Raw genomic sequence first — 12,279 nt, 5'->3', positions numbered from 1 at the left:
GCCCCAACCCATGTGCAGGACCTTGCACTTGGCCTTGTTGAACTTCATGAGGTTCACGTGGGCCAACCTCTCAAGCTTGTCAAGGTCCCTCTGGATGGCATCCCTTCCCTCCAGCACGTCAACCGCACCACATAGCTTGGTGCCGTTAGCAAACTTGCTCAGGGTGCACTCAATCCCACTGTCCGTGTTGCCGACAAAGATGTTAAAAGTGCTGGTCCCAATACCGAACCCTGAGGAATGCCACTTGTCACTGGTCTCCACTTGGACATCGAGCCGTTGACCACAACTCTTTGAGTGTGACCATCCAGCCAATTCCTTATCCACCAAGTGGTCCATCCGTCAAATGCATGTCTCTCCAATTTACAGACAAGGATGTCATGCAGGGCAGTGTCAAATGCTTTGCACAAGTCCAGGTAAATGACATCAGTTGCTCTTCCCTTTTCCACCAATGCTGTAATCACTCTTGATTGAGACCAGACACTGCAGTCATTGGCTAGCGCACAGCGACAATGAGATGGAGGGGTTCCACCCTAACATCTCCTCTTTCCAGGACTACAGGAATAGTCTTATTTCCTACTTGCTCCAGGCTCACACCCCTGGGTTCCTGCCCACTTCCCACTCCCTGCCAGCAAGAAAAGAGTGAGCAAGTGATTAGTGCATGGGAAGGCTGCACTGAGAGACTGTTGTCCATTTGCAGGGTAGGCGCTTGGCTACCAGGAAGACATATAGGAAGGGAAAAAGAGGATAATAAGTACTGAAGGGGATGGTGTTCATTCCTCAGGCTGCCTTCAAGCAGCCTCTTCTACCTAAGACTGTGTCTGCTTGGTTCGGGGGGGATCTGTGAACTCTGAACACCATTGCAACCCAGCTTCTCCTCTGTTTTGGAAAGTTACTTGTTGGTCTTCTTGTTCTTCTTGGGACAAGCAGATACTCCCAAGCACTCTCTTAGAGGGCTGATTAACTTATTTTCATGCAAAGAGGGGAAAACACCTGGTATTAAACAGAGTGCTCTCAAATGTGATGTTTAGGAGGGAGCCTGGCAGAAGAAGTCCTGGACCAAGTTACTTGGTCACCTTGACAAGGTGACTAAGTCAGCTTGACAAATGTTTGTAACTGGCTGACCTTTGTCCTTTAGACACTCACTGCACACCCTTTCTTTAGACCTGTGTTGGGCATGAAAGTACTCCAGCTGCTAATTGCCTCCCCAGCATGCTGAAGGCATGTCCTCACATTTTCTTCCATTCATCACAAACTTCCTCCCAGTGAAGACACACATCCTAATCTGACCATCCGCCAATCCCTCTCCTTTTGTTCCACCTACAACTGCCAGTTACAAGCATAATAGGGATGCCTTGCCAGATCCCCTCACAATTTATTCTGTCTTTCAAGAAGCACAGCCTTTTTTAAAAGCCCCTCTCAAGTCCAATGGAAGAGTCAGGAGCTATGTGCGTCCCTGGCACAGGCTAGGGTATTTGCCAGGGCAATGCATAAAATTGCAAGAGACTCTCCAAAACCTCTCATCAGAGACAAATTAATCTGCTGTATTCTTCTCCAAGGTCATTTTTTAAATTGCCTGCTGGAGGGAGACCTTGTGAGCAAGTTACTCTCATCTCCTGCTGGAATCAAAGCTCCATGTTTTCCTTTAGCAGTCCCTCACTGATTGCTCTCCCTGTAGAAAATACACCCCTTTATGTGAGGCTACCATGCTCAGCTTTCTCAAGCCCAAGTCAACCAAGCTTGTGGGGCCTGAGTAGATCCCCCGTGGAATCAGGAGGGCTGCATGCAGATGCAGGAGTTCCTCTGCGTGCAACACAGCTCAGGCTCAGCACTCCCATCTCTTCCCCAGTCAGATGGATGAAACAAGGACCATTTATGAGCCACCTGTTACAATTCTGCAATGAGGGGAAGGTCAAAGTTACCTTCTTGTCTTGGATGAAATTCACATCTCCTCTGGCCTTTGCCTACATAAAAGCTGTTTTGAAAGACAACTTCTTGATTTGGAATGATGAGGTGGCATCAAACAGCACATTCATGTACTGCTGAATGATTTCTCAATGGAAGATACATCTTCATCAGCACCATCAGTCCCAGAGCACAATGCAATTAAACTCAGTCTGTTGTCCTGAGTCTCTTCACTCTTAGGCTGGTTCTCCAACTGTGTTCACTCAGTGACTGTAACAGTTCTCCCTAGTTTGTACCAGGAGGAGAAAGACACACAGACTTACCATTTTCAGAAAGAAAGGAATAGCATTTCTAGCAAAATGTAGCACAACATGGTCTTGATCCCACAGGGACAACTGTAAGGGAGCCCTCCTTATGTGTTTGTGGTGCTCCTCACACCACAGCTTCCTTCTTCACTAGGGCCACGAGGGTATGATGTTGTTAAAAGCTAAATACTACATTTTCTGGTGCTACCTCTGACTACCTGGCCTCTCTGGCCTCTCTGTGAAGGAAGAACAGTGGGTTGACCACTGAGTAAGAGGATAAGAGCTAGTTTAACAAGCCACGGCCAATTTTTCCATCTCCTGGTGTAGTGCAGCGTGTTGGAGCTTGATCCAGTCTGTGCACTGAATACCATGCCCATTACATCTTTGCTTTTCCGTTATGCTTCTGTCACAGTTAGCCAGATATCAACAGATAGGCCAGAAGTTAGCAATTCCCCTGTGCATGTGCTTCAGGAAGAGTCTAATCCCTGCTGTAGCCAGGAAAACCTTTTGGGAAAAAACACTTGACAACAGAAAAAAAAGCGCCAAAACATAGCATGAGAAGAAAGCTGAGACAAAATTCCCCATAATAGGCCATCTACTGCTCACACCCACTGCTCCTTAGACAGGAAACCTCTTAAAAGACCTCTGCTGATTCTGGCTCTTTGAGGCTCTGTAGATGTACGTATATGCGTGTGAAGCAGAGAGAGAGGAGAGGCATGTCAGAGTGTCGCTTTCTCTCTACTAACGGTTGCAGACAGACCCAACACTTAGAGCATGAGATAGCATCGCACCCGATTTACATCAAAGCTACTGCTACCTCTTCTTCGCAAAGGAAAAAAAAAGCCAGAATCCATTTCAGTTACTTAATTCTCAGCTGTAGTTACCGCGGAAAGCAGCATTCAAACCAAGGATAATCGTGTCCAGAGAACACCTATAGAGTGATCTGTAGCTACTTATTGTTCAAAATGACCCTCCATTTTATGATCTCCTGTTACCCTCAAGGCGCTCTGTCCTATTGCCGGTAGCAGGTGTATTTACAGCCTTCCGCACCTTCCTTCTACATTTTGACCATGTTACTGCACAATTCCTATACTTCCCTGAGATTCTTAAGCACTAGCAAAGACCTAGTCCCATCCAGGGGGGTAGAAGACAGTGAACATCCCACATCTGCTTATGTTACGGCACTGATGCTACTTTACCAGTACTAAGCCTCAAGTAGAGGAAGGAAGAAGGACCACTGCACTGTACATGCTTCCCCTCATGTGTGACATCTTCTGAGCTCATACTAAGTTAACCTGTACATTCTTGTGCCTTCACTGTTGTTGTAACATTGGCACTAATTTTTCTAGGCCATAAAGGGAGAGTACAACTTTGTCCTTTTCAAAAAAAGTAGGTTTTCTTGGTTCATTTCCATAAGGCCCAATGCATTATGCATTATCTCATTCAAAGGTAAATAGTGGATACACACATGGATGAAAGATTAAATCCTGGAAATTCTAAACAATTGGCAGGAGGCATAACCATGGCAAATTGATTCTGTTCCCCCTCTGCAAAAAAGAAATGCAAGAATATTTGTGCATTTTTTAAATTAAATGTAAGATTTAAAGACATTTGGGGGTTGGTTTCTTTGATTTTTTTTTTTTTAATGAAAATACAAAGTGGTTATTGGAAAGTTCCTTGAGTTCAAAAGATTATTTTAAAACAAAACCTCTGGCAACCTTGCTTATTGCTTGTCTACAGTATTACAGGTCTAAGTACCTGAATAACAATGCCTGTATCGTACCACAGCAATGATGTGCAGAGGCAAACAGAGGCACACAGAGCTCCGTGCAGAAAAGAAAAAAATCCTTAAAGAAAATTGTATTGCCCCAAAGAAAAAGGTTAATTTAAATATGTAGGTGGTCTTGCTTGATTGGTTGGTTTTATGTCAGCCCTGACCCTACAGTAACCCCAGCCTTGCTGATCAAAGGGATTATGCTACAGGCTCCAGGGCTGAGTTTGTAGTCTATAAGACTTTGCCATATCCCTGTGTAATGCCTCTCATAGAGCTGTAGTTTGCTATCTGAGGGCATCAGCGAGCACTCTTGTTGTCCTTACTGACCTTCATTTGGACTCAAAGCGATTTAAGGTGTTGATGCACAGTCTGATCACAAAAGTCTTTGTTTTCTCTCCTGTGTCCCAGCCTGCCAGCAGGAAAAGCAGTTAGTGACAGCACCGTCCACAGAGAAGGTAAAGGGCTCTGAGCACACCAGGTATCATTACTGCTGTACCTGCACGGATTTGATGCCAGGTTGATCAAGCAGGCCATTTCAGCGAATCTCTGCTCCTTCTCTACCCAGAATGTTTAGTGCACCCAGTGCACAGCACTAAGAGCAGGCACGATAAAGAAAGCCTCGCTGCCGCAGCCCATGTTAGCCGGTATGGTAGCAATTCTCTTTTATGGCCACTGGGGCCAGACAAGCCTCTTTTTTCTGTCCCTGTTCACTCCTTATTACACCTGATTGTACATGAGCATGCACGTGCATACAGGTGTATATATGAGCTCATGTTGGCTGGAGGGGGGTGAGGAAGGTGCCTGTCAGAACAAACGTGCAGCCTCCGTGCTAGCCTTTAGATCCATTACCCTTTGCTAAGGACCACCTTGCTTTCCCACAGGCAGATATGTGCTCCTGCACAGTGGCCTGGTCATCTGCAGTCTAATTCTCTCTGCATCTCACCTGATGAAGTCCCTCCCTTCCCTAAAATAAAGTAGCTATGAGGCAGTGTGGCATTTAGAACAAGTTCTAGGTAGCAGATCAGAGGAGCTTATGTTCACATGGTCACACTAGATGAGCTTGTTATGTAGGCTAAGACCAATAGAAACTGTCCCATCCTCCCCTCCACTTCCAGCCACACATTTTCTTTGCTCCTTCATGCTGGTGGTAGCATCTGGGTGGCCTAGCAGAAAGCTAGAACAGGGAACTCGTCTGTCTGAAAACCAAACATTTTTTACTGAGACATAACCCATTTCCAGACAACCGATGCTTATTCTCCCCCATGGTGTCCCATGCTGCCCCATGGCTGGCACCTGTGCTCTTCTGTGTATCACACCTCAGTGACACTGCTGATGCATTCGGCAACCAGCCATGGCTCTGTACGTCTCCAGACAGCCCATATACTGATTCGGTCATGTTACCCTGGAAGGAATACTCAGGCCCTGTCCGGACAGGGGGGCAATCAAACACACTCACATCACTATAAGGCCACTGCTAATAAAACATTACCTCTATTGAGAATGGATTCATGGTCTAGCTGTACCCCACAGCCTTTCGAAGTGCCTGAAGAGGACACATAGTTCCTCTATCCCCACCTAACCCTACAGAAAACTGGCCAGTTGCATGACCTCATGCTGTAGGATTTGAGTAACATCTCCACTGCTTCATCGCACCTCTGTAAAGCAGACAACAAACACAAACTCGCAACCTCCGTTTTCCTTCTTGCCAAGGTTACCAGTCTATCCGCCGCAGCCCTGAGCTCCAAGCAGGAAGGAGGAGTGTGTCCATGATTGCATTCCTTCAGAACAAGAGGGGAAGCACAGGGTGGAGTAATAACCACCAGCTGACACTGCTTGCCATCACAGGCATACTTGCTCACGACAAGGCTCGGGACGCTGTCTGCTCCTTGAAAGTTTCCTTGTTTACTTATTTCCAGGCCCATCCTCAGCCCCACATACGTGCACACACACGCACATGTGCACACACAAACACACACAAGTGACCTACTCTCCTCTCTCTCGAGAAGACTGGAAAGACAGGCTGCCAGGGAAACAACCCACAGTTGTTTGACATTTGGTTTTGTTTCTACAGGTGGGTTTTCCGTGGTAGCAGAGCATCTCACTATTCAGATTTTGACTTCGGTCGGTTCTTATTGTCTGTGTTAGACATGGCCACCAGTAGACACAGCGCTGAGTTCAGTAAAGAAGGTCGGAGAAGTAAAGAACCCTTTTTCCTCTGCTTCCTTTTTCAATCTTGTTGTTGCCAGCAAGGCCTCATACAGCCCCCTCTTTGAACTCTTACAAACACGGAGTTTGAACCCTCTCAGGCCTTTAGTACCTAATTAGAACCGGGACATTGGTCACATCTCAGCAAATAGAGTGGGTCTGTTCCTCACAGGTTTTCCTGTACACCACTGCAGTTGTGTCAGGACTCAAAGCAGTCCGACCAGTGTTTGGGTTTCATCTGCCATTCCCAGAGGATTTCATTACTCCCTCAAAATGTTTTTTCCTACCAAGATTTCACGTTGCCAGATAAGTTCCTCCATTGCCTGTGAGCATTAGAGCCTCCCTGTCCCACAGCTATTGGATATAAAGTGGCAGAGCAGTGGGGTTTGTCTGGTTGTTTTATTGTCACTATGTTCAGGAGAATTTTTTTTTAGTCAGTATTCTTCTCATTGAAAAATGTTTTTTCCATTGTCCTGAAACGATTGTCGAATTCAGTGTGGACTTACCAAATTGCTTTCCTGGAAAAAATGTCAGGATTATATTCACAAAGCTGAGAGGAAGACAGCCACTTTTTATTCACTCATAAAGGATGTGGGACTCCTGGGTTTAATTTCCTCCTCTGCCTGGGGGAACTTGAACCAGCGTCACTTATCTCTCAGGAGAATACCATAAGGTTGTGCTGTGCTGCATACTAAGGTGGGTTGTTCTTACTCCCCGCCATTGATGTGTCCTGGTCTGCGCAGAAGGTCTTTCTAGAGCCTCAGCTGAGACCCTCACATCGTTCACCTGGCTACCTCAGTCTGTGCTAATGAGTATTGGACTCTTAAGGAACATGACAGTGCTGTCGACAGAGTGCCTCCACCAGGATCCCCCTGTTCTCATGGCTGTGGCAGTCTCCTGCGAAATCAGAAGGGCAAATACAGCAGCAGAAGAGGGCATTGCACATCCTGCACAAGCACTACATCAGGCAGACCCATATACTAAAGCTCAAAAGGTAAAAAAATACAGCTCAGTCTGCTAAAGTAAATTACTTGTACAGTCAGCACAAGTTAAAGATAGGAAGACCAAATCAGTTCAAACAGAAAGTCTTCCCGATATCACCCAAAGACTGTGCTGAGGTCAGGGCTGACATACAAGATGAATGCCAAAATCAATGGACCAAAACTGGTGTGCCAGGAGCTAAACCTAACTGGTGGCTGCTGGCATATTCATCATCCTCTGGGGACATCCATTTTGATACTGATGATAGGATAGGTGGACAGAAAGCAGAAATCCTGGCAGTTGTCATTGCCAACTTTGAGACCTAATTTAACACTGTGACACTGTTGACACTTAGTTACCTGATCTGATCGGACCTTCTGGCCAGTTCTTCGCCAGGAGACACACAGATGTTTTTGCTACCTCCACCAACTTCAACCCAGTCCTGGAAACCCACTTGGAAGATGAGATTTGGGGTCCTGATGTGACCCGTTTCTTAGCTGCTTTGTCATTTCCTCACATGCTTCTCCTTGTTCTCCCTCCTTCACCTTCTGTTTAATCAAACTAGCCTAGACAGGAGGGGTACAGGTTGTGCAACACAGCTGTGAACTGCAGTCAAGGAGACACCTAAAAGCAATGTCTGAAAGAGGCAGACACTGATACAAATTTCCTAGATCTCAGAGGGGCTAAGGCCATGTATTGTGCTTGTCTTTTTCTAGCAGTGAGGCTGCAAGTAAAAGTCAACACCAGAAAAGGAAGTCTTATTTTTTGTCTTTGGCGTCCTTTTCTCTCCCCTTGCGCGTATGTGTGTCTTCAAGTGAGCAGAGTGGAGTCCAAAAATGAGTAGTAACAACAGATCCAGTCTATCTCGACGAGTGTCTCTCTTTCCCCAGGAACAGCTACTGCTGCGATGAACTTAAATAAAGGGAGGGAAGCAATGCTATAAAAACTGTCGACAGCTAAGGGAAGAGGAATAATGGATGCTTTTAAAAAGGAAAGTCTTACTTAATACTTTATTTTTCAAGTGCTTAAACCGTTTTTCCTCCTTTTTGTGTATCTTTAATTAAAGGTTAAAAGACTTCTACCAGTGATTGTTTGCCATGGTAACCAAGTAGGCTGAGGTCTCTGAATTCAAAACCCAAAACCTTTTTAAGTGTTTAATGTTGGACAGTGTCGGGGTCACGTTAGCATCTTCGACTCGCTGAGCCTACTTCTTTCCCTGAAATGAACACGGCTGTGCCCTAACGGCCAGGCCACTAGACTAGAGAAGGACAGCCCTCTCACGGCTGTGCCCCACCGCCCCGGCCCCTAGACTAGAGAAGGACAGCCCTCTCACCTCCACACTCCCCCTTTGAATCTAACCCCTTCCTCTCACTTCTCCTTTGGGTGCTTGAACATTTCATTTTGAATTAAATGCAATTTTCATTAAAGCTATTTCTTTGCAGTTTGTCAGCAAGAGAAACAAAACCTAACCAAACTCCTCTGTTCCTACTGAGGTGATGTTTTCTTCTTTCCTGCTGAACCAAACTGCACTTATTCATACCTTGCTGCTATTTTTAAGACTGGGGCCCAGCTGTATGCTATTCAGGGGCACCACTAAGACTTCAGCGACAGAATACACATCATAGTATTTTCTAGTTAGTTAAGAGAAATGACTGGCAAAGTCATTTTTGCAATGCATGCTGTCTGTATCAATGCACGTGTGTGTCTTTATTGCATTAGTCACCCCAGCTACTAGAATGACTTGCAATTAAGATTGCAGTAGTACCTGAAATGTCACATTGCTTGTCTCTGTTCTGAAAGGGGCACTGTCTAATCAGATAAGGCAAAGAAAGACATATGAGGGCATGACCAGACTTATCCTTATAACCACGTTAGAACGGCTAAAAATGCTACCACACCTAGTAGAGAAATATCTTTTAGCTGAGGCAGAGTCGCTGGCCATGTGCAAGCTTTCAGTCTGTTGTAGTGCAAAGTAAGATGAGTTTCAGACATGGAAGAAAGTAACCCATTTCACTTTGCATTTGCAATAGACCAGGAGTACATGCCCATACAGTTCTCACGTCTTTCCTGTGAGACAGCCACCTCCAGCCCCAGTGGCACACATTTCTTAAGTTACTGTAGCATGACACACAGCATCATCTGAATGTAGGCTGAGTTTGAACGAGATGCAAGCAAGGCAATTAGCATAGGAGTACGCGCATGGCTGATGGGTTGCATCAGTTATGCCTGTAGACGGAGGTTGGTGTGAGTTTACATTTATCTCACGTGAAACGCAGAGCCGGGACCTGCCCCTCCAGCAGGATGTGGGTGGGTGGCCCCTGCTTGGGCACCCCAGGAATTCCACGCTGCCTTCAGAGCAGGTCTTTATGGATCACAGCCCAAGGCACCACTGCTCCCCCTCTCTTTGCCTCTCCTGTGCATCCTCCATTGCTTTCTCACCAGTAGAACAGTCCTGGTCTTTGTTTCCAGGGCCCTTTCCTTCATACTGCATAGATGAACGATTCGATTTGTTACTGTAAGCGGATAAATCAATGAAATTAGGAAAGAACAATAGCACCAATAACTGAATGTTGGGATGGATATACAGTATAGGCAAGCCATCCAACTTTCCCCTCGTGCTCCTCTAAACTAACTTAACATAGGTGGTCAAGCTGTGGCACAAAACCCCAACCGTATGTGTTTTTTTCATAAGACTCGCTCACTTAAATCAGCAGCTTAAAACAAAATTAAAAACAAGTTTCTCCAGGAGAAGAAAAGGCAGTGAGCTTATGTTTGCTTCTATCCTTTCTTCTTCAAAGTTTTTCTATTTCATAAATTACTCTCACCACAAATGTCTTCATATTAAATGTAGAGAAAAGAACAAGATTATCTGCTTTGAATATCAGCGGACATACTAATTTGGACAGATTCTCATCTGCCAGATGCTGGAAGAGCTTCTTTCTGTGGAGCTATGTCAAAGTACCCAAGCCAAAGGTTTGGACTTTTTTTTTTTCTGAAGAAGTTCTTGCAGTGACTTATGTGCTAGTTCAGGCTGCTGTGTTGGTTTTGGATAAGACACAAACCTCTTTTAAATGTTTTTTCCAAAAAAGAAAAATTGTCTTGTAAGTTCCCTGAAGGCCTGCTCTGCAGGGCTCTATGGCCAGCTTCTTTTTTTTTTTTTAAACAATTCTCTAATTGCTGTCTTTCCTAAGCCTTATAATTTGTATGTCATAGTGTAAAGTTTTCTGTGGTTGCAGAAGTCCTTACTGAATGTCAGCGGTACTCCATGAAAACACCTGACTAAGTAGGAACCATCTAACCCTTGGGAGTTATTGACTGCTGCCTCCAAGGGCGTAATTAACAAGTGGCAGAACTTGCCATGTGGGTCATGTCTTACAAGATCCCACAGTATCGGTATTGATTATGATTAGATTAGATTAGGTTGATGGTAAATGCTTATTTAAGTTATGAGATTTTCAGGCAAATAGTGAATATCCTGTCGTGAGCACCACCAAGCACACTTTGAACACAAAAACACTTTAAAATGATAGTTAGAATCATCATATATGAAATACCTTGAGGCATGTATATATGCAAGAGACTGAGCATGCCAGAGAAAAGCCAGATTCCTGTATTTAACACCTTACAAGCTAAAGGCACAAATGAGTTCAACACGCTAAGATGTAATTTTACATTAAAAAAACCAGCTTATGGAAACCTCCATTCTGTGCATGCCTGCCAGATAATGGCACATATATAGAAGATGGCAGCAAACACAGCTGGGCTGGCACACCATGCGTTATTGCCTTGACACTGATTCTAAGGAGACTTTCATAAACTTGTACAAGGGAGAATGTTATTTTTCAGCCCCTCAAAATATGTAGGTGTTTTTTTCAATCCTGAAAATTCCATGCATCTGTCAGAAAATTTCTGTTTTATTCAAAAAAGATAGAAGAAGGCAAGATGATTTCGCTGCCCAAGCCAGGGAGTCTGTTGCCCTTTAGATGTGGTAGAGCATCCGAGACATCTGCACACAGCTGCAGACGTGACAGAGGACCTAACAGAGACCATGCCTTTGCAAAGCTGCGGCTGAAGGGAATCCTGAAGTATCTCATATATCTCTTGTTGCCTAAGGTAAGGCAGCTGAATCTCACCCATATTTTATTTTCATGCGCCACTTGCATTTTCTAATATCTTCTGACCCTTTTTTTCCCCTCCCCGTCTTACTCTTACTTCCTCAGTAACAAAGTGGGAAAAGTCTAACAGGAGGAGAGATAAAGAAGAAAAAAGAAGAAAAAAAAAGAAAAAAGAACATTTCTTAATTTTAAAAAGTCCAAACAAAAGGAATCAGAACCGTAAAAAGCTTTAGAACAAAACATTTTCCTTGGTTTAAAGTGACTTGCAGTTTTGCCTGATCCACTTTACCTATTAATGCCTGGAAAACCCTCCACCTCATCTGTGAATGCTCTTTTCCCAAGTATAAATAACTGGCAGATTGATTCAAAAACCTTGTTGTGCCACAAGCAATCAGATGATGGAAACAGTGCAGTGAAGCTTCTCATAACGTCAACCCAGGTCAGAGCCTCCTGCGTGGTCTGGAAGACAAGTTAGAGGGCCATGAATGGTGATCCTGTTGCTGACCTCCTGAATGGCCTCGGTTGCCCCACTTCATCTTCGCTGGGATAGCAGGAAAGAGTAATGAACCCCAGTGCAGTGTCATGAATGTTCATGTCAAGTGTTATAACTGCAAGTCCTCTTAGCTGCCTGCAAGAATTATTTCAAAACCTCATCTGAGAGAAAAGCTGGTTTTACTGGCAAATGAGCATAGAAAATGAGAGTAGAAATTGCCCTTCTAGCAGGAAGGACAGCAGATCTTCAGACTGTGAAGTCTGTGGGTGTTTGTGTGTGTATGTGTGCAGCAGGGGAAGAAGCAATAATTTACTACTTTCCAAAAAGCAGCAGATGGATCTAACTCCCTTGATATTGGAAGTGCTTGGTCCTAGAGTTGTTGATTTTACTCAGCTCTCTTTTCAGCCAAGGCTCAATGAGATGCTATGGCCACAGCCAGAACTACCCCTGGATGTAGCTCTGGAGAAGCAGTGGGGCTCTGTGGCGGAGGATCTGGGGCTCGCC

The sequence above is a fragment of the Aptenodytes forsteri genome, unplaced genomic scaffold (assembly GCF_000699145.1).
Source record: "Aptenodytes forsteri isolate BGI_AS27 unplaced genomic scaffold, ASM69914v1 Scaffold2, whole genome shotgun sequence".
Lineage (NCBI taxonomy): Eukaryota > Metazoa > Chordata > Aves > Sphenisciformes > Spheniscidae > Aptenodytes > Aptenodytes forsteri.
Note: the sequence above shows the minus strand (reverse complement) of the source record.